This window comes from Antechinus flavipes, chromosome 3 (assembly GCF_016432865.1).
Source record: "Antechinus flavipes isolate AdamAnt ecotype Samford, QLD, Australia chromosome 3, AdamAnt_v2, whole genome shotgun sequence".
NCBI lineage: Eukaryota > Metazoa > Chordata > Mammalia > Dasyuromorphia > Dasyuridae > Antechinus > Antechinus flavipes.
The window spans coordinates 216,130,330-216,152,516 of NC_067400.1; positions in this window are offsets into that span (position 1 = coordinate 216,130,330).

Genomic DNA, 22,187 nt, shown 5'->3' on the forward strand with positions numbered 1-22,187 from the left:
TCCTTTCTGTCTCCATTTCATTTTCTCCTGAGATCTAGCATATCTAACTTTTCTAGTATTCTATTTACCTCTTTGACTTCTTTCTTATTTATTTTGTGATTTGATTTATCTTATTCTGAGAGTGCTAGGTTGAGATCTCCCACTATTATAGTTTTGCTGTCTATTTCTTCTTGCAGCTCTCTTAATTTCTCTTTTAAGAATTTAGATGTTACACCACTTGTTGCATATATGTTTTATATTGATATTGCTTCATTATCTATGCTACCTTTTAGCAAGATATAGTGCCCTTCCTTATCTCTTTTAATTAAATCAATTTTTGCTTTTGCTTGATCTGAGATCAGGATGGCTACCCCTGCTTTTTTGACTTCACCTGAAGCATAGTAGATTTTGCTCCTACCTTTTACCTTTACTTTGCATGCATCTCCCTGCTTGAGGTGTGTTTGCTGTAAACATATTGTAGGATTCTGGCTTTTAATCCATTCTGCTAACCACTTCCTCTTTATTGGGGAGTTTACCCCATTCACATTTATGGTTAAAATTACCAATTCTATTTTACTTGCCATCTTGTTAACCCCTGTTTGTGCTTTTCTCCCTTCTTTTCCCCTTACCCCCTTCCCAGTATTAAACTTGTGAGCACCACTTGCTTCTCACAGCCCTCCCTTTTTTATCCCTTCCATCATCTTAGAGTTCCTCCCTCTCTTTTACTGCTTTCCTTCACAGTTTCCGTATTCCCTTCCGCTTAGCTTATTCCTTCCCATAACTTGATTACATAACAGAAAAGGAGAAATGAAACACTTTTTTTTTCACTTTTCCCTTCTCACTTTTCAATGAGGTGGGAGAAGTTCCATCACAAATTGAATATGTCTAAAATTTTTCTCTTAAAGCCAATTCTGAAGGCAGTAAGATACCCACTATATTCATCCCCCTCCATTCTTTCTCTCAGATATAATAGGTTTCCTTTGCCTCTTCATGAGATGTACTACCCCCACTTTACCCTTTTTCTGGTACAATGTCTTTTCCACCTCTAATTTCTAGAACAAGGTATACATGTATTCTTTATACATCTTTATAGCAGAAATATAGTTCCCAATATTTCTTTTTACCTTTTTAGATTTCTCTTGAGTTCTATATTTGTAGATCAAACTTTTTGTTAAGTTTTAGTTTTTTCATCAAAAATAGGTGAAATTCGCTTATTTCGTTGAATGTCCATATTTTTCCCTGGAAAAAGATGCTCATTCTGGCTGGGTAAGTTATTTTTGGTTGCATACCGAGTTCCTTAGCCTTTCAGAATATCATATTCCAGGCCCTTTGACCTTTTAAGGTGAATGCTGCTAGATCCTGGATAATCCTTCTTGTGGCTCCTCTATATTTGAATTGGGTTTTTCTAGCCGCTTGCAGTATGTTTTCCTTCGTCTGAGGGTTCTGGCATTTGGCCACTATATTTCTTGGTGTTTTGATTTTAGGATCCCTTTCAGTAGGTGATCAATGAATTCTTTCAATGTCTATTTTACCCTTTGTTTCTATGACTTCTGGGCGGTTCTCTTTGATAATTTCCAGGAAAATAGTGTCCAGACACTTTTTTTTCTTTTTTTCTTCATACTTTTCTGGGAGTCCAATAATTCTCAGATTGTCTCTCTTGGATCTATTTTCCAGGTCTGTTGTTTTCCCAAGAAGGTATTTCACGTTTTTTTTTTTTTTTCCATTGTTTGATTTTTTTTGGATTTGCTTGACTGATTCTTCTTGTCTCCTCAAGTCATTCAATTCCATTTATTCAATTCTGATTTTCAATGAAGTATTTTCTTCACTCACTTTTTAAATATCTGTTTCTAATTGTCCAATTGAGTTCTTTTGTTTTATGGAATTTTTTTCCATTTCGCCAATTTTATTTTTTAGAGAGCTATTTTCTGTTTCCAGTTCACTAATCCTATTTTTCAAGGATTTTATTTCTTTATCCACTCTGTCTTTAAATGAGTAGGATGACTTCTCCAGTCTCTCTTGCCAAGCCTCCCTCTCCTTTTCCCATTTTTCTTCTAGCTCTCTTGTGAGAGCCTTTTAAATTTCTTCTATCAGGTTCATCTGTGCTAAGGAACAGATGATCTCCTTCTTTGGGGATTCACCTGGAGACGGTCTTTTTTTAATCTCCTCAGAGTTTAGAGTCTGCTCTCTATCCATATAGAAGGTGTCAATGGTTAAGGTCTTTTGCTCATTTTGTCAGAGAAGAATCAAAGACAAACTAGCAAAGAAAAAAAAGAAAAAAAACCCAAATGAAATCTGCTTTTTTGGGGGGAGGGGCTGGGTGATGTTCCCAAGCTTCCTCTACAGACTGTGGGGGCAGCAGCGAGGCCCTAGCAGGACAGTGATGGCTGTGTTGTGCCTGTGCATATTGAACACTGTGGGGGAGGGCTGGCCAGGTCCCGAGAGACTCCTGCTATTGGGGTTGTATTCTTCACCCTCAGTGTCTTTAGCTTCTCTGCTTGTCTGCTGGCTTGCTACTAGGGCAAAGAATCCAATACTGTAGCAAAGCTCTCGCCACAGAGAAGGCTGAGATCACACCCCAACCCCCTCCAGTCTGCTCGGTTGTGAGCTGCCTGCCCAGCTCTCACTGCCACTGCCTGCCCTCAGCCTGCAACTGATCTAAAACTTTCTCCATCCTCGAGCAAAAACAGACCTTTCCTGAAGAATTTCAAGGATGTCTTCTCTTGGTAACTATTTGTGGGTTTTTTTTTAGTCAAGCATTAATTCAGAGGTTTGTCATGAAATGGATTCTGCGAGAAAACGCAGAGTTTACACAGTTGTGTGCCTCCTCTCCGCCATCTTGGAGGGAAGTCGGATGGTAGATTTCAATAACAATGTCTTACAAAACAACAAAAAGTAACAGAGGAGAAAATAAATAAGCTGTAGTGATGTTATTTGTATTATTTTGGCCATAGGGAAGCCATGAAGGATTTTGAACAGGAATAAAATTATCCTATAATTTAGAAGTTTATTTACGCAGATTTGTAGGGGTATGGATTGGAGGGAAAAGATATAGCATTACTTTTCTTCCTTACAACAACTTTATGAAATAGGTAATATAAGTACTATGATCCCCATTTACTAGATAAAATTATGTAATTTGATAAAACTAATAAATGGTACACAATAATTTAAGTCATTACTTCTACACCAAAATCCAGACCTCTTTCCACCATATAATATCTTTCAACTTTTATGTCTTCATTTGATTCTCTAATCAAAATGACTAACTTGTCAATACTTCTATTTGAGATAGTCTAATAAACTTGTACATATTTGGAGGGGAGCAATAAGAAGATCCTACAAAGAGGAAATATTGTTTTTGGCAAAGAAAGTGAAAATCACATTATCTTAACCTCTTATTTTATAGATGAGGAAACTGAGTGCCAAAAAATGTAAGCAATTTGAACAAAACTCATAGTTACTAAGTAGCCAAGCTGGTGTCTGAATTCTACTTTTTTCACTATACCTAGAAATTTTTTTTATTCAGAAGATTTGTGATTGTAATTTCAGCATAGCTAATAATTTGTGGTTAAAAATTTTCATGTAAACTATTTCTCAATTTCTGTCAAAGAGATAATTTTGCTTTCCTCTAAGAAGCTCACCTGTTTTCACAATCTAAAGAAACACACACACACACACACACACACACACACACACACACACAGGACCACAAAACCCCTAGACTGGTGACACAATGAATTATTCACTAGTCAATCATAACCACATGCCAAGAATAGTGGCTGATCTTTTTATAAAAACTACCAACACATACTGAGGTTCCACAAAATTCCTATGGCCTCATTTTAAAATCATGACTTCTCTATTTATCATGTGAAGAGCACAATTATAAGCTACATACACACAATCCAGGACTAGGAATATGTGTGCCCTTTATTAAACCAATATGACATCTGGTTTTACAGTTTTTCCCTGAGTTTTTTTTTTTCTCCCTTTTTGATTTTGCCATAAATTTTCCTTATTTATATTGAGAAATTTCCTATGGACCTATTCTTATTCAAGAGATTTACTTTCAAGCACTTTAGCTGCTTAAACAAATAAGCAAAAAAAAAAATCAAAAATACCCAAAATTAATAATTTCTTTCTATATGAATCACAGCAAGAAGGTAGTAATTGTGATGAGCACTGGTAGACTCCCAGGTACATATTAGTACATATACCTTGACAATAACACACTTTCCATTCAACCTTGTTTGATCTACATAAAGCTACCTCACAGTATTCTACAGAAAATTGCCAACACTTACCATATGTACATTCTTCCCAGAATCAATAAAAGAATTCCTCACATCTACTAGTACCTGGTATTTCTCTATATACTTTTGAAAAACATGGAATGCTTCATTATTTTAGTGGTATTGAAATTTTTCTCCTTTTAGTTTTTGTCACATTCTCACTTTCACTCTGTTTCTCTTTCTATGTGTCTCTGTCACCTCCTATATTATGTTTATTCATTAAGGTCATAATCTATTAATATATCTCTTTCCATGGGATCTTTTCAATTCAGGAAATATTCTGTAAATCACCATGATTCATTTATCTATGTATGGTCTCCACTGATCTTCAAGTATTCTTAGTTTAGGACCACTTCCTTTTAAATGTTTTGACTATATAATTCCTATTTATAATAAACCTTTGTTAGTATGCTATGTATTCATAATTACAACTAGTTTTATTATACAAGCCATTCAAGTCCTTTTTACAAACACACACACACACATACAAAGAGAGAGAAACAGAGACAGTCATAGAGGAACAGAGGTAAAGAGATAGAGACACAGAGAAATGGAGAGATCATTGACAGCAAAATTCCACTGTTTCTCACTGACTTCCCTTAAGCCATTCCTATGCCTCTGCCCTACTAGATTTATTGGTATGCAATCACTTTTTGAAAATAATGTTTTTTAGATCAGGATGCAATAAAATTATATATAACAAAAGACTGGGAAAAATAATCTAAAATTAATTGGAAAAATAAATAATCTAATTCTAAAAAATGAGTGGGTGAACTGTCATAGAAAATAATTTTTGAAATATTATGTCAAATTATTATTTATTATACTTTGTCCATCTAATTGAGAGATATAGTAGCCATTCAAAGACGGGCTAGAGTATGAGTTTCTGGAGTAATATAAAGATTATTTTTCTTTTCTTTTCTTTAATCTTTGAATCACTGGTATCTAGCATAGTATCCAATATATTATAAGTAGGATAACTAGTGGATAGAGAACTGGGCCTGTAGTCAAGAAAACTTAAGTTTAGATATGGCCTAAAACACTATAGGTGTCCTGGGCAAATCACTTAACCCTATTTGCCTCAGTTTCCACATGTATAAAATGACCTAGAGAAGCAAATGGCAAATGATTCTAGTATCTTTTACAAGAAAATCCCAAATCGGGTCATGAAGTGTCAGACATGATTGAAACAAACAACAATAAGTTCTTAACACACTTTTATTAGTTAATTCACATTCACATTAAAGAATCACAAATAAGTAGCTTTTGATTTGAATGTTATCTGATCTTCCTATGTTCCATCTCTGATAGAGTTTTTATCATCTTGTGGGAATTTAAATAAAATTTGATGAACTCAAAGAAAAGCCTGTAAAATTCTGGGGTTTAGGCAACGCAATTCTTTTGTTTCATTATAAAATGTAAGAAATCTTTGTGTCTGGGTAAAACACTGATCCCCCCAACATTTACCACTATGTTAAATGGAATATAGTAGGCATTTAATAAAGTATAGTTAATTGATCAAAAAAAAAGTTCAGATCATATAGACAAAGAAAGAAAATCTTTTATTAGTTTTATATCGCATGACATCTGTAAGTAAGGAAGCAGAAGCTGAAGGAGTTTAATTTAGGATTGTTCAATCAGTCTAGAATCTAAATAGGAACATAGGTCCTCCTGACTCTAACCACACCAATACACCCCCCAGAGTATTTTAAAGGGTTTTATTTAAAGTATAATTTACAACTCTGTTGTTCGGAACTAAATTCTTTCTCATCTGTAACATTAAATTCAGAATAAATCATTTTCCTATTTTCCTTTCTTCTTCACAAATGAAATCCAGAGCTAAAATTTCTCAGGTGGCAGCACGTGCCTTGCTGAACAGTTTTGGTGAATGAGATAGGCTGATGAAATTGCCTTATGCAGAAGCTGGTAATAACCTGAATTACAGGATGTCTCAGGTGACATTTTTGGACTAACAATGCAAAGAAAAAAAGAAACACTTATTGCCACAGCACAAAAGGTTCCTTGATAAAATTAAGCAAAAGCCGAGTTTAAGTTCAAATTATAGGAAAGGCAAGGGAGCTGGAATTAATTTTAATCCACCCTAAAGTGTATTTCTGTAAACCCAAACCCTATTCACAAGTCTGTGGGAATCCAAGTTTAAGATATAATGTTTCACAGGAGGGTTGGGAGAAAAGAAGATATCCCACTGTTTCTTTTTCATTTATTTAATCATTGAGCTGCAGATTATTATTATTTTTATTCAATAAGTGTTTGAATTGAAGGAAAGGCAAACACTTATTGTCTATGTATAACTTGGGAAATTAAAGCTATGTACTTTCAAAATGTACAAATAGCTGGATCAACTAGATTATTATGTTTTTGGAGGGGGGGTGTGGAAATACAAAGTGTTTACTCTGAGAACTCTAACTGTATTGCTTCAAACAACTTTGCATAATGTTGTATGATTGGCAGAGTGAGGGAACAAGGACATCCTGGAATTTCACTCATACCAATTTGTCCTAAAAATCATTGCATGGATGGGGAAAAAATCCTTGTATTCTTTAATACCATATCCTCTCCTTCGCTTTGTTCTGACTCCTCTGCAATCTGACCTTTTACCTCCTCATTAAATTGAGACTGCTCTTTCTAAAGTTCCTAGTGAAAGGAGCTCAGGAAGGGGAATCATCAATAACTTCTTAATCACCAAATCTATTGGCCTTTTCTCAGTCTTCAACCTTCTTGACCTCTTGTTGCTTGTGACATTGTCAATAACATTCTTTTCTTGATTATTTTCTCCTCTCTAGGTTTGGTGGTGCTTCTCTCCTTGGCTTCTCTTACCTATCTGACTATTCTTCAATCTCCTTTCCTTGATTTTCTTACAAATCAAACTTATTGAGAGTGAGGGGGCCCCAAGTGTCTGCTCTCTCTATATTATCTCCTTTGGAGATTTTAATAGCTCTCATGATTACTGCTATAATCTCTTAGCTGATGATTCTGAAATGTGTATTTCTTTCCCTAACTTCTTTGCTGATCTCTAGTCTCACATCATCAACTGTCATTTAGATGAATGGGAATATCACAGAAATCTCAAACTCAACTTTTCAAAACAAAACTCATTATCTTTCCCCAAATCCTCTTCTCTTTCCAACCTTTCTCTTACTGTCAGGGGTACCATCATTCTCCAATAATTTCAATATGAGTATTATCCATGACTCCTCACTTATATTCACTTAATATTTGCAATCTGTTATAAATTTTTTTTCATTTCTTTCTTTGTATCTCTCATATACTTCCCTATTCTCATATCACATAATCATAACTCTAGTCCAAAAAATTATTTCATTACATTTGGAATAAAATAATTGATTACTTCTTTTTCTCCTATGCCTCCTTCTTTCTTCATCTGTGTGCATAATTAACTTCTAAGAGATTGTCTTATCTCAAATTTCTCCCCACTACAGTCTATTTTATACCTAGTGGCCAAAGTGGTCTTCTAAATTTCAGGTTTGACCACATCACCTTCTTACTCAAATAACACCAGTCATTCCATTATTTACTCCCAAGTCAAATATAAAAATCTCTACTTGTTTTTTAAAACCCTTTACAATTTAATCGTTTTTTCTCCTATCATACATTTTATTTCCCTCTTCATTTTCTATGATCCAAGAACACTTGTCTACTTGTTCTTCTACATATACACCCCGTTTTTCTACTCAGTGTCTTCTTCAATGACTGGGATGCTCTCCCTTTTCATACCATCCAAAATTCCTTTAAGACTTTAATCATATCTTCTGCATGATATCTTTTAGTTTTTCCTCCTCCCTACTTTTACTTATGTCTTCTTGCTGAAAATATTTCTTATTTATAATAGATATATTGTTCTATGTATTAGTTATCTTTTATCAATAATGTTTGAAACTAAATTTATGTGATTAGAGATTTCTTGCACCCAGAATGCCACCTGACCTCAGTAATTCTCTAGCAATGCTGAAAATAAATACAAGGAATTTCAGATTCCCCTAATCCTAAATTCACTCAAAAAATTCTAGTTTTGGATTACCATAACTAGGACTTATTTAGGGTGCATCTCAGCTTGTGCTTTTGCCTCCTCTAACATGATTCATGTGTGTCTTGTGTGCAATACCTTTGTCATATAATTTGCATGTGACTTATGGGGAAGCTTGTGTCAAGATCCTATGTAATATGAATGTTCTAGAATATGACCTTTCTTTGCTCTCTCTCTCTCTCTCTTTCCCTGTCTCTCTGTCTCTCTTTCTGTCTGTCTATCTCTCTCTCTCTCCCTTCCTTTTTTCTGTCAAATACTCTAAATTTCTTTAAATTTCTTTCTAAAGACATGGTGGTTTGCTCTAACAGATAACATTTGTGTTCAGGTAATATCAGATGTACTAATAGAATGTGAGTTGTTTAAGGACAAGTATTGAATTTGTCTTTCTTTATATGTCCAGTCTTTAACAATGCTTGATATGTAGAAAATGCTTAATAAGTGCTTGCTGATTGCATATTATTTATTTATTTATTCCTTAGCTTTCTTCAATTAAAAGTATTCCAGTTGCTTTTTTTATTTGTAATTTTTATCATTATTTTTCTGTAATTTTTTTTATTCTGTAATTTTAGAAGATAAGGAGTACTTATTTATATAATAAACTTGGGAGGTGGATGCCATCACAATTTTCACTCTACAATTGAAGAAACTGAGGCAAACAGAATTTAAGTGACAACTTCAGGATTACACATCTAGCAAGTATTTGAGTACAGATTCGAAAATGGGAACTCTGGGGATAATACTCACTCCCTGACCACCAGATACAGTCAATTCTGCTGATAAATTCCAAGGGAAAATTATTTTTCTATTCCAAGTTTGTTACATCAGATACTACTAAAATAATAATAATAATTGCACTAAGCATTGGCTACATCATGGAAAGAGGGCAATATATTTTTCATAAGGAAAATACTTCCAGAAGAAGTTAACTAGGATGATGATGGACCTTGATATTCTGCCATATTAAGATGCTGAAAGAATTGAGACCTTTTTACAGCTTGGGAATGATGAAAATTAGAGTACATAATAACCTATTTCAAATATTTGAAATGTGATCATGAGGAAGAAGGAGCAGATTTGTTCTGCTGAAACTTAAAAAATGCTTAAAGTTATAAAGAAGTGGATTTTGGCTTGATGTCAGGAAAACGTGCTTAACAATTCATACTTAATGAAAGAATATGTTTCCCTTAGAGGGAGGAAGTTCTTTTTCGCTTCCCAAAGAAGCTAGATGTCTATATGTATTGGTATATTGTACAAGGATTAAACTAGATGACTTCTGAAGCTCCTTCCAATTTCAAGGATCTGTAATTCTTTCATTTTATGTAAAATCACAGGTAAAGAAAAATAATAATTGTATTACATATACACATCTATAATCAGTTCAATTAGAATTGGTTTAACATCTACTAAATTTAAAATAGCTTTGTGATAATTTTTTAATGTTATTCTTAAGGTTACTCACACTAATACTGCAGGTAACAGCTCATTTACCTTTTTATTCTATACAACTGCCATATATATTGTCCCATAAAATCTTCATAGGGGATACATTTATGATACTTAAAAGTTCTTAGAACTTAAAAGTTCTTCCTCTAGATCTCTTGATATAGTAACAATGAATTGTGGGCTGTGTAATTATATCTTTTTCTTGCTACATGACTGACCCATCTCTCTAATGATATCTTCTAATCCTCCACTTGTCCCATGCAAATTTTCCTTGGTAACTCACTGAAATGTACCCATAACCGTCACATACCTCTCTTGTCCTTGGAACATCCTGGAATCTTAATTATTTGGAGGTTCTGGTAGTGACTTCCAACTACACATCATTCAAAATAGTTGAGGCTAACTATTCACATAAAAAACCAAGTGGGTCAAAGAAAATAATTGTCCAGTTGATGATGTGCAGACAGATAAGACAGCCTGTGTTTTGTTAGTACATATTTTGGGCTGACCCATAGAACCCAAAATTGAACAGGAGGATATTAGATTACGGCTTTCTTTGACAGATTTTAAAGCATTTTTAATTAACACAAATAACTTTCTGAAACAAAAGTCACAACATATGTATGTATATAGGTGTATGTGTGTGCATATATATACATGCTGTTGCATATGAATATGTGTACATATATATATATAAATGCACATATGTGTATGTGTATATAAATATAAATGTATGCTATATGTTTATACACATTTTTCTTCCTTTATAAATGAATATGGTATCAAAAATAAATTTAGATTTTATATTATAGGAGAAAATTTAAAATTGTCATTTGAAATTTTTTTCTGTTAAAGCTCTCTAATTATGTGATCTCTGCTACTTCTTCAGCACAGTCTTCATTGATATAATTGATTATGAAGGAGGTTATAATTATTTCTGTGATATGGGTCACTGAACCCTGGGACTTAAGTTCAAATTTGGCCTTAGGCACTTATTATATTTTTGACCCTGATAAAGTCACTAAATCATTGTTTGCTTCACTTTCCTCAAAATTTCCATAAAATAGGATAATAACAGGATCTTTCTCCCAGGATTGTTGTGAGAATCATATTAGATAGTATTTATATAATCCTTAAATCAGTGCCTGGAACATAGTAGACATAATATAAATACTTATTCCTTTCACATTTCCTGCTGCTTTTCCCATCTTAGATGAATAAGTATGAGATTTTTTTTTTTAATCTAACAAAGCCAACATAATACCCTTGACTTGAGATAAACTCTTTCTTGGGACCTAATGGAAAGAAAACACAAAAGCAAAGAAGACAAAAGATGTGGCAAAAAATGATCAGCAAATTCTTCTACAAAATGACTCTTTTCCTAATCAGGAAGATGAAACAGTCTGAGACAACTCAATCATTTGGCTGTTATCACTGATATAAAGAGCAAAGTTTAACATGCCTGAAATAATTGTCACTTGATGGTGCTCTAACTCCATGACTTCCTCACTTTTCCCCATTACCCAATTCTGAAAGTTAAATGTAAATTCTCTGTTACAAAAACAGATATTGAAGCCTCACACAAGAAACTATGTTCCAGGAATGGATGTAACATGGTGCCAAATAGCATTGAGCAAGAGATACAACAGGCCACAGGAAATGGCCATGCAAATATATGCTCATAGGAGAAAGGGTTATTTCTGAAGGGCTGAGCAAACAGTAGAGGAAACATCGTTATCAGATCATCTATAATTTAATTTACACAATATAACCAATTTTGCAGAGCTTGGTGAAATCCAGGAAATGCAAAAATCATATTAATGCATTTATATTGATCACCCTTCCTGGTTTTTTGTTTTAATAGTTTTATTCAATTATAAATTTAGATGTGAAAGCAAACAAAAAATGCACCTCCAGGAAAATAAGGTTACATCATACATACACACACACACACACACACACACACATACACACACACACATATATATATATTTGACTTCCACTTAGTGAAATGAGTTTTGTTTTGTTTTCTCTGTAATAATTAATGATATCCATTATTAAGTTATGGTATATGAATATAAAGGAATGCTATTGTGTGATAAGAAATGAGCAAACAAATTTCAGAAAAACCTGGAAAGATTTACATGAACTGATGCTAACTGAAGTGAACAAAATCAGGACAATATTATATATCATAATATATAACATAGGGAAGTGATCAACCATAAAATACATAACTCTTTTCAGCAATATAATGATCCAAGGCAGTTCCAAAAGACTTATAATGGAAATGCCATTCACATTCAGAGAAAGAATTATGGAGTTGGAATGCAGATCAAAGCATAAGATTTTCACCTTTAAAATTTTTTTCTTATAATTTTTCCCTTTAGTTCTGATTCTTTCACAGAATGATTAATATGGAAATATGTTTAGCATACAACCTGCTTGCTGTCTTGGGAAGGGAGGAAGGAATGGAGGGTGGGAGAAAATTTTAGAACTCAAAATCTTATAAAATGAATTCTGAAAACAATCTTTACATGTAATTGGGAAAAAATAAATACCATTTAGCACATACACAAAAAGAATTAAAGTATCATGTAAATGTATTAGGAAATTGATACCAAACATTTATCCCCCCCCCCCAAAAAAAAAAAAAGAAAACATGGTTGCCTTTTATTGCAAAGAAAGCAACAAATCTATCGATACACAATATTGTGTGCTAGGGTAAATAGTATGTTAAAAAGGCTGGAAGAAACAGTTCATTGTAAAACAATGGTAACACATCTATGTATATAACTCAGGGCTCAAGCATAACATAGTTATAACATTCTCTTTATTGATACAGAAAAAGTTTATTCTATACTTCCTGATTGTGAAGGCTGCAGTTGCTGAGAGCTTGTGGAAGAAGTCTTTGTTTTAATCTGGCATCTAGCTTTAAGAGAGAATGCAAAGGATTACAAACTCTGATTATTCCACTATATTTTGGAGACCTAGCCTGGTAGGATGAATAACTAGGTTGTGCAGTATAGAGAGTATTGGACTTGGAGTCAGGAAAAATCTTTCTGAATTTAAATCTGGTTTCAGACATTTATTAACTGTGTGACCCTAGTCAAATCACAGAACCCTGTTTGCCTCAGGTTTTCATCTATAAAATGAGCTGGAGAAGTAAAACATGCCAATATCTTTAAAACCCCAAATAAGGATTAGAAAATGTCAGACATGACTGAATAAATAACAAATAAACAATCAGTCTGCTGGAACCAAGAATGAAACCTAGAACTTGCCTTTAGAGACCAAAAAAAATCGCAATTTAGTGTCTAGGCCTAATTGTTTAAAAAAGAAACATAAAGAAAAATATTTTTATTATTGATTCATACTGGTTCTCTGAGTTTGAGCATATCATTTGATCTCTCAATGACAAAAAGTCAATTTGACATTCTGTATTTTAGACTATTTGATCAACTAATGCTAATCAACATCAATAAGTCACTTCTTCACTAGAAAATGAAATCACAGGTTAGGACTCATAAATAAAAACAAATGTTTTTGGTTTGCTTATATATAGCATAAAAATAATATTTGTTTTCTTTTTTATACTAATTTTTTATTTTCAAAATGCATGGAAATATAATTTTCAACATTCACCCTTGTAAAATATTGTTTTCCAAATTTTTTCCTTCCCTTCTCCTCCACACCCCTATCCTAGACCATAAAGAATGGAATATATAGAATCTATAAGGAATAAAGGAATGCAATATATATTAAACATGTACAATTCTATACATATTCCCTCAATTATCATGATGGGCTCTTATAAATTTGACATTTATATATTTTAGAAATGAGGACCTTATCAGAAACACTGCTGTAATTTTTTTTTTTTTGCCAGCTTTGTATTTCCCTTTCGATCTTGACTTCAGTGATTATGTTTATACAAAACTTTTTTTTAAATTTAATATAATCAAAAATGAAAAACTATGTTCATGCTGAAATTGCTTTTTAAGGAAATATTTTATACTTTGAGAGATGACATTGTAAAGTTATGTTAAGGACCCTGAATTTGAAATCAAAGAACCTGGTTTTGAAACCTCATTCAGTGACTATCAAAATTAATTATAAAATGAGAAGAAAGAAAGGGATTAGACTACATCATTACTAAAGTATTTTCCAATATTAGATCTTGTGATTTCCTAGGATTACCCATAGAGTTGTTATTTAATAATTTAATGTGATTCTGGCTTTATTTTTCTCAAATATCTACCATAGGTTTTTTCCATTTTAACAACGTCTTCTTTCTGTTGTTTCAGCATCTCATGAATATCTCATCTTATATATCTATTACAGTATATTTTCATTATGTGATGGACTCCCTTTTTTCACCAAGCATAAATTTCCTCAATAATGATATTGACCCTTCCACAGTGGGGAAAAGTAAAGAAAAGAAGAAAATTTAATTTATTGTTATTATTGTATAAAAATAAATTTTCTACTGTTTCCATTTTTAAAAAATGATTTAGTAAGTCAGTTTCATAGATTGAGAGAATGTCTCAATAAGTTCTAGTTATGTACTGAACTTAGAATCTTTCAATCAAATATAATCTATTCCAAAGAATGCAGAGTTTTGGAAAATTTAGAGAGTGAGTCTTAAACTCAGATGATATATGTATTTCTCTGACCTATATCAGTTTGGTGCAAGAAAAATAAAAAAGCTACTTTAAAAAATCTTTTAAGGCAGAAAATTTGGTACATCTAAAAAATCCCAAACTTCTAATAAAGTTTCCTAAAAGAGAAATTGTACTATGTTTTTCCCTGCTTAAAAAGAACATATGCTTCAATTTCTTGACAACTTAATGAAAAGATTTGATTGAAGTTTAATAGTATGTTTAGTTTTGGAAGTTTTTTTTATTAATAAATACTGGACCAATAGGCCACTCATTTATATTTATGCTTGCCTTTTCATAGACAACACATAATAATCCTTGGGATGGGATTTAGTCACTTAATTTCAGTCTTACATTTCATTCCGATTTTGTAGCATTGATATAATGTCATATATAATTAGTCAAAATATAGATGGCAGAAATTGTATTCCAGTGAGTGATTTGCATTTATTTGTTTATTTATTTGATGAGAGGGTCGGGTATGAATTCTGATTTTATTGATATTATCAATTACTGAGTCAAATTTTTTTTTGTCATTTTAGTATTGAAAAGTCGTGAAGACCACTGAAAGACTAAGACAAAGTGAATGCTTCAAACTAATATTGGGTGGGAGAGTCCTACACCCAGGTTTCCTTGATAATAACTATGCTCTACCAGGGGTCCTCAAACTTTTTAAATAGGGGGCCAGTTCACTGTCCCTCAGACTGTTGGAGGGCTGGACTATAGTAAAAACAAAAACTTTGTTTTGTAGGCCTTTAAATAAAGAAACTTCATAGCCCTCGGTGAGGGGGATAAATGTCCTCAGCTGCTGCATCTGGCCCGCAGGCCGTAGTTTGAGGACCCCTGCTACCATGCTACTACTTTCTCTATGAAAAAAGGAAGAAGTAAGAGCAAAAAATAAAATAATGAAAATGTAAGAGGTTACATTCCTTTCTGAGCCCATCAAATGGAGGGGGGGAAAGAAAGAAGTAATAAAACACTGGTCAAATGAGTAGTTAGAGTACTGCTAATTGGTCTTTGTCCTTTTCCTGAAATTAACTTTGGAAGCCTCCAAAAAAGCAGGAGAGGCAGAAGGTTATATGATACAATGCAGTGCCCTTACCCTTGAGAACATGAAAGGAAGTACTACAACAAATAAGGGAGCAGATAATAGGGCAGAAAAGCCCACTTCTCAAGAAACTGAAAATTCCTTTCATATTCAGAAAGATTGAAGAAAAAAGATTAGTGCTTAACTTTACAAATTATTGCATTTCCATATTAATAAATTTCATGTCAGGAAAGGAGAATTAAAGAAAAATTTGTCAAGATTGTCTTCAGTTGTTAGTTATGTAGTTGAAGGTAAAATATTAAAGAAAGACATTAATGGTTTCATATCAATTGAGATAGAGCTATGTAAATAGTGAGATTTAATTGATTATATGAGTACTGTGTAAAGAAACTTCTGCAGTGAATAAAGAAAAGGAGGTATTCTTCCTAAATACTATTGTGAACACAGGCAAGTTCTTAAATCTCTTTGGGCTTCAATTTTCTCATGTACAAAATAAGAGGTGGAACTCAGTTGCCCCTAAACTGTAGATCTGTGTTCCTATAATAATCCATCTGCTCTGAGATTAAAAGATAACAACTAGAGTTAAACTCACTGTCTTCTCTGGATTTCAGTAAATCATGGGAAGTAAATATTAACATAAGAGGCATCAATTTTCATTCCAATCAAGCTGACTTCAATAGCTTTAGGAGACATGGTTTCATCAGTTTGAATATTCTCTCTTTTCAATGAACATTGGGAACTGTAAGATCAGAAAGTTTTCAAAATTTTTCTACTACCTCAAAATTCTTACCTAATAAAACCAACTTAGTAATGATTCACCTCCACCCACTACTTTTTATTTAATTTGTATATTTTGTATATAAATTATATATATTTTAGATTTACTAATACATGAACAAATTATATTCCTTTAACAGAATGTAAGTTTTTTGAGAACAAGAATTATGTTACAATGCATTAACAAGTCCAATACTTAACACAGTTCCTAGGACACAGAAGACACATTAAATATTTGTTGGTTGATTAAATTACTTAATTATATTTTATTACAAAATTTTTGTTTTGTTTCCCAAAAGATGAGTAGGGGACTATAATTGGGAAGTAATGGCAACATACAAAAAGAACATCAATAAAATTTTAAAGACTGAGCAAGGAAAGAAAACACACATAGCTATACAAAACAAAAACAGAAACAAAACCTTCTACCTCTCTCATAGAACATCAAATAATTATTTCATAAAGAACTTCTAACTTTCACTAGCAGAAAGAGCACCAGTCAACAACAACAACAACAACAAAAAACTTTCTATTTTCAGTTTGATGCTTAATTTTCCCTATTATTATATTTTAACCTATTTGTGATTTTGACTGCTCCTTTTGTATTTAAAGACCACAATTCACTTGAATATCCGTCAGTTTTTTAATCACTATAGCTTTCCCTTCTAAAGTAACATTGGTTTAATTATCAAAAATTCAAATTTTCTTTAGACTAAAATCAGAATATAGTGTATTATAGTTTGCTTTAATTTGGATGTTGCCAAGGAAACATTTAATAAAGGAATCTCAATCAAATGACGATGGACCTACACTAATTACAAGGAAATGTTACAGAATATAGCAAGGTCAAGAAAAGCACAAATTATTCACTTTTCAAAGCATATATATCAGGTGCCTGCTAATTTTAGAGTACTGGAAGAAAAACAAAATCGATATAATATATGATCCCTACCTTGATGGAACTTATCATCTAAATAATGGAAATAGTAGAAAAAGAACTAGAGACAAAGCAACTAGGTTCAAGTCCCATCTTAAGTGCGACTCGAGTGACTTTTGGCAAATCATATAATTTTTCTCACTCTCATTTCTCTTATGAACAGGATGACAGGATTATACAAAGTATTTTTCTCAGTCAAAATTTTGATTTGATGAGACATAGTAACATGACAATCTCCATTAAAAATCCCATGATATGTAACAATATTAATAGATGTAACCCAAATTCCAAAATCCATTGATATTGTATTTTCTTTTCATTCCTGGAGATCAATGCCCTACACAGTGGGATAGAGTTGTGGAGACAGGAGAGAATTGGTGTCTTCAAACCTACTTTAAATATTTGGAAATATTTGGGAATTTTTTCTCCTATTAATGACTTCCTTGATTTCTTTTCTTTTTAAAATTTTATTTGCTTCATTTTAATTTTTGAAATAAAACAAATGTTTCCATAACATAACAAAAATCTGATTGTAACTGAAACTGCAAATCTACTGTGTACAATTTGCTATTCCTTTTAAATATATAATAAATTCATCATGTACATTTCAAAATTAAATAAAATTAAAATCCTATGGTGTAGAAGTAATTCTGGATTCTTGGAGGCTATACCAGTGGAGCACAAGCGCTATACAACCCAAACATGGTTTGTGCTTAAAGCTTATCTAGAAAACACAATTATAATGAATTTCTGCATGCTTAAGCTAGTAATTAAAATATCTATGCAGAATTGATTACTAGCTTTTTTTTTAATGACTCAACTAATAAAGATTATTTTAAAAAGCAAAAGAAGAAAATATTCATATATAGAAAAGATATTCCAAAGCAAGAAAATCACAGGTGTTTGAAATAGGAATTATTGTGTGATAGCGAAGTAAGTTTTCTCCCTTTTTAGACAGGGAATCAAAAAATGTTTTTTGCCTCCTCTTGAATTCTCAGGGCAAAGCATGGTAACTGAAACATAGTAAGCACTTAACAAATGGCTATTGAATGAATCACTGATAATTGTATCAAAGGGGCTGCAAATAAAATGCTTTGTGGAGATCTGAAAGTGGAGAGATAGAGGGTTTCATTTACCACTATTTCAGTTTTTTGTTCTATAGATGAGAAGTTGTTGCATAAGGAGACTACTACACTGCTAGATTTATATTCTTGCAAATAAAACCAGGTATATATCCATAAGAAAAGCTTTATCATCTAACTTCCAGATTCTTCCCTTCAAGAATAATTAGAATTTCTTTAGCATCCAAAGTGTCATAAATCAATAAAGCTTCATTTAGATTCTTGTGTTCTTTCATATGTGTCTTCAAAATGTTTTTTGCCCATTCATATGAATCACTTAAAAGTAATCTTATATCTTGTTCAATAGCAGATTGAGTTTCTGGACTCAAATTTCCCTGTATCAATATGTGTCATGACTCCAAGCTTTTCAAAATTAGGGGCATCCATATTCATGCCTTGGGCAAGATGTTTAGAATTTGAGCATCCACAGAAAATGTACATTGTCTAGTTTCGCCTCCATACACTGAATTCATTTTAAGAAGAAGAAACTAGATAACCACTTCATAATTATCCTACCTTTTCTAGGATAGTGACATGACATCTTCGTCACCTGCCAAAATTTAAGGCTTTAAAATGCTACTTTTAAAAATGTTTCAAGATATACATTTAGGCAGTACAACAATTCCCTTACTTTGCTAAAATTATGAGATGAAAATGTCAGAATATCTATTTTTCTCATTTAAAGTTTGAAACTGTTTGTGTCTTTTTAGATATGACATTTTGCTTTGGATCAAATTTACATAGAAGATAATTACACTCTAAATGCCTGTACTTAAAATTTCCTTAAATATTTTTAAATTTTTGACAAGTATCATTTTTAAGTTGTAGATAATTGATGTGGAGTGGAAAGAGAACTGGATTTGGACCAAATTAAACTCTGACTTTGCTGCTCACTAATTCACTCATCTTGAATATGTCACATTTACTCCCCAAATCTTAATTTTCCATCTGTTAAATGTGGGAAATAATATATGCACTACTATGTTGTTTTCTTGTTGTGAGAATCAGATGAGAAATTCTACTCGATGTACTTTTAAGCCCATAGTGTTGAATTTATGAATTATGTATAAATTATTTACATTTGTGAAATATCATTTTTCTCTTACTAGAATAGTCCATTGATCCAATATTTGTTCAACAACCTCACCAATCAAGAACACAGAGAGAAATAAGTGCGAAAAATGCTTCTGAGTATTGAAAGAGTTAGCACAAAGTCAATCCACTATATTCCACAAATGATTCATGGTGGTTCTCTCAGTTCATAATGTTCTTAAAATTCTTTGCAAATAAAGATTTTTCATATAATGAATCTAGTCATTTAGCTTACCCATTGCTTTCCTTCAGCAAATGTAGTAAGAGGATCCTTTGGGTCAAGCACCAAGAATACAAGCACAAAAGTGAAACAGTTCCTATTTTCAAGAATTTTTAAGGTTAATATGGAGAGTATAAGATTTATCCCATTCCCTCTCAAAGTCCTGTATCTTTGCTTATCTTTATACTGTGTTTATAGGCTATGTATTCAAGGACAAAGAAATATGAAATGTAACACTCCACACAAGGAACATCAGAAAGGCCATTTTGAAATAGAGTACATGGGAAATTGCTATGTGTAATCAGCCATGAAAGACACCTGAAAACCAGATTGCAAAGGACTTTAAATCCTAATGAAGAGGTTTTTATTTTATCAATAAGCTTCAAGGAGCCTTTGAAAGGTGCTAAGATGGGAAAAGGTTATTCCAAAGGTTGTGTCCTGAAAAGAAATAATAAATAAGGAAAGAGCAGAATTATAGCAATAATCTGTTGTCGTTTAATGAAAGAGAAAATGAAAAGCATCAAATCCACTTCAATATAACCTGAATTATCAGTAAAAGATAAAATTACATTTAATGGTATGAGTGAAAAAAATTTAGATTTCAGTACAGTAATTGAAATTTTAAATTCTGAGAAGACTACCCTTCAAAAAACATGGAAAATTATATAATGTGAAAAAATTATCTCCTAAAAATGCTGGATAAATATTACACATTATTTTCACTGGGGAAGATGCATATTTAATAGAAGAAATTAACTATATTTGAAAAATGTTTAGCAGAATACTTAATAGATAATAGGTTCTATATAAATGTTATTATTATCATTATCATCCTTATCACATTTCATTGTTATAACTAGTGAAAGAAAAAGTGTATATTCTAAGAAAGTGGAAACAGATATTCAATTTCCTAAAATGATGTCTGCTAGGAGTTAGGGAAAAAATGAAATGTAGAATATTAGGTTTGGGTTTTATTTATTTTAATCATAAGAACTGAAGTTTAATAACCTGAAAAATCAGAACAAAAGGGAAAAACCATAAGAGAGAAAAAAACAGAAAAAAAGAAGTTTGACAACAATTACAATTGGTTTACATTCACTCTCCTTAGTTCTTTTTCTGAATGCAGAGGGCATTTCCTATCCAAAGTCTATTGGGATTGCCTTCAATCCATGGAGAAAAACCAAGTGTTTCATAATTGATCATTGCATATTCTTGCTGTTATTGTGTCCAATATTTCCTAGTTCTGCTTGTTTTGCTCAGAATCATTTTGTGTAAATCTTTGCAGGTCTTTCTAAAATCAGTTTGTTCATCATTTTTATAGAACAATAATATATATCATTACCTTCATATACCACAACTTGCTCAGTCATTCCTCAATTGATTGGTACCTACTCATTTTCCATTTCTTTGTTAGCACAAAAAGATCTGCTATAAATATTTTTGCACATGTGGGTCCTTTTCCCTCCTTTATGATTTCTTTGGGATTCAGACCTAGTAATAGCACTGCTGGGACAAAGAGTATGCACCCTTGAAATTGAGAAAAATAGAATTAAATGACTTGCCCAGAGTCAGATAGCTAGTAAATGTCTGAGGCTACCTTTGAACACATCTTCCTGACTCTAGGCCTAGCACTCCCTTCATATGACACCTTGCTACCACAAACCTGGGAGATACTCTTTCACAAATACATAGTGTCAATGGAAAAAGTAGAGCAATTTAAGGAATCCACAAAAAGATGCGCACATCAAAGGGACACAAATGACCAGAAGATGTGCATAGAAGAATGTAAATAAAGAGAGCAAATATGGCATGAGCTGACAAAGTTATATTGTCTGCTATCTGACTCACCACATTCCTAGATTTTCCATGCACACTGATAAAAACAAATCAATGCTCTGATGAATTCGGAGCATACCCTTTCATGTCAGAACTGCATTAGACTCTTCCTCTTTTTTTCCCCCAGAAAGTAAAATGGAAAGTATATTGGATTGAGAAGTAAAAAGACATGACTCTTTTTTGGATAAAAACACTTGCTTCTTCCTAACTCCAGAAGTGAAATGTAGTTAAACCTTCAGCTATCCAAAGAATTCAAAGAATTTTTAAATATTTATTTATTAAAAATTAAATAGAAAATAAATAAAAACACAAAATAGAAAAAAGAAAGACTGAAAAAAATGTCAAAGGTCCAACAGAATATCAGGGAGGCTTCAAAATATGTAAAAGTAATTTTCTATTTCAAGAAAGCATATATAATAATTAAAGATAAAATAATTAAAAATGATTATTCACCTTTTCTTTGCTTCCTTGTGAGTTACTCTTTTGTATTCTACTGTTCATTTTTTACTTTATTCTTTTTTTCTCCCTTCCATCCTCTACTTCATCCCAGAATTTATTCTTTTTTTCTCCCTTCCATCCTCTACTTCATCCCAGAAGGTTACATTTAAGCATGGATATGTATGTATGAATGTGTATATGTGTATATGTGTGTATATAAGTATTAACACCTACCTGCACACAAACATATATCTATATTCACACATACACACACACA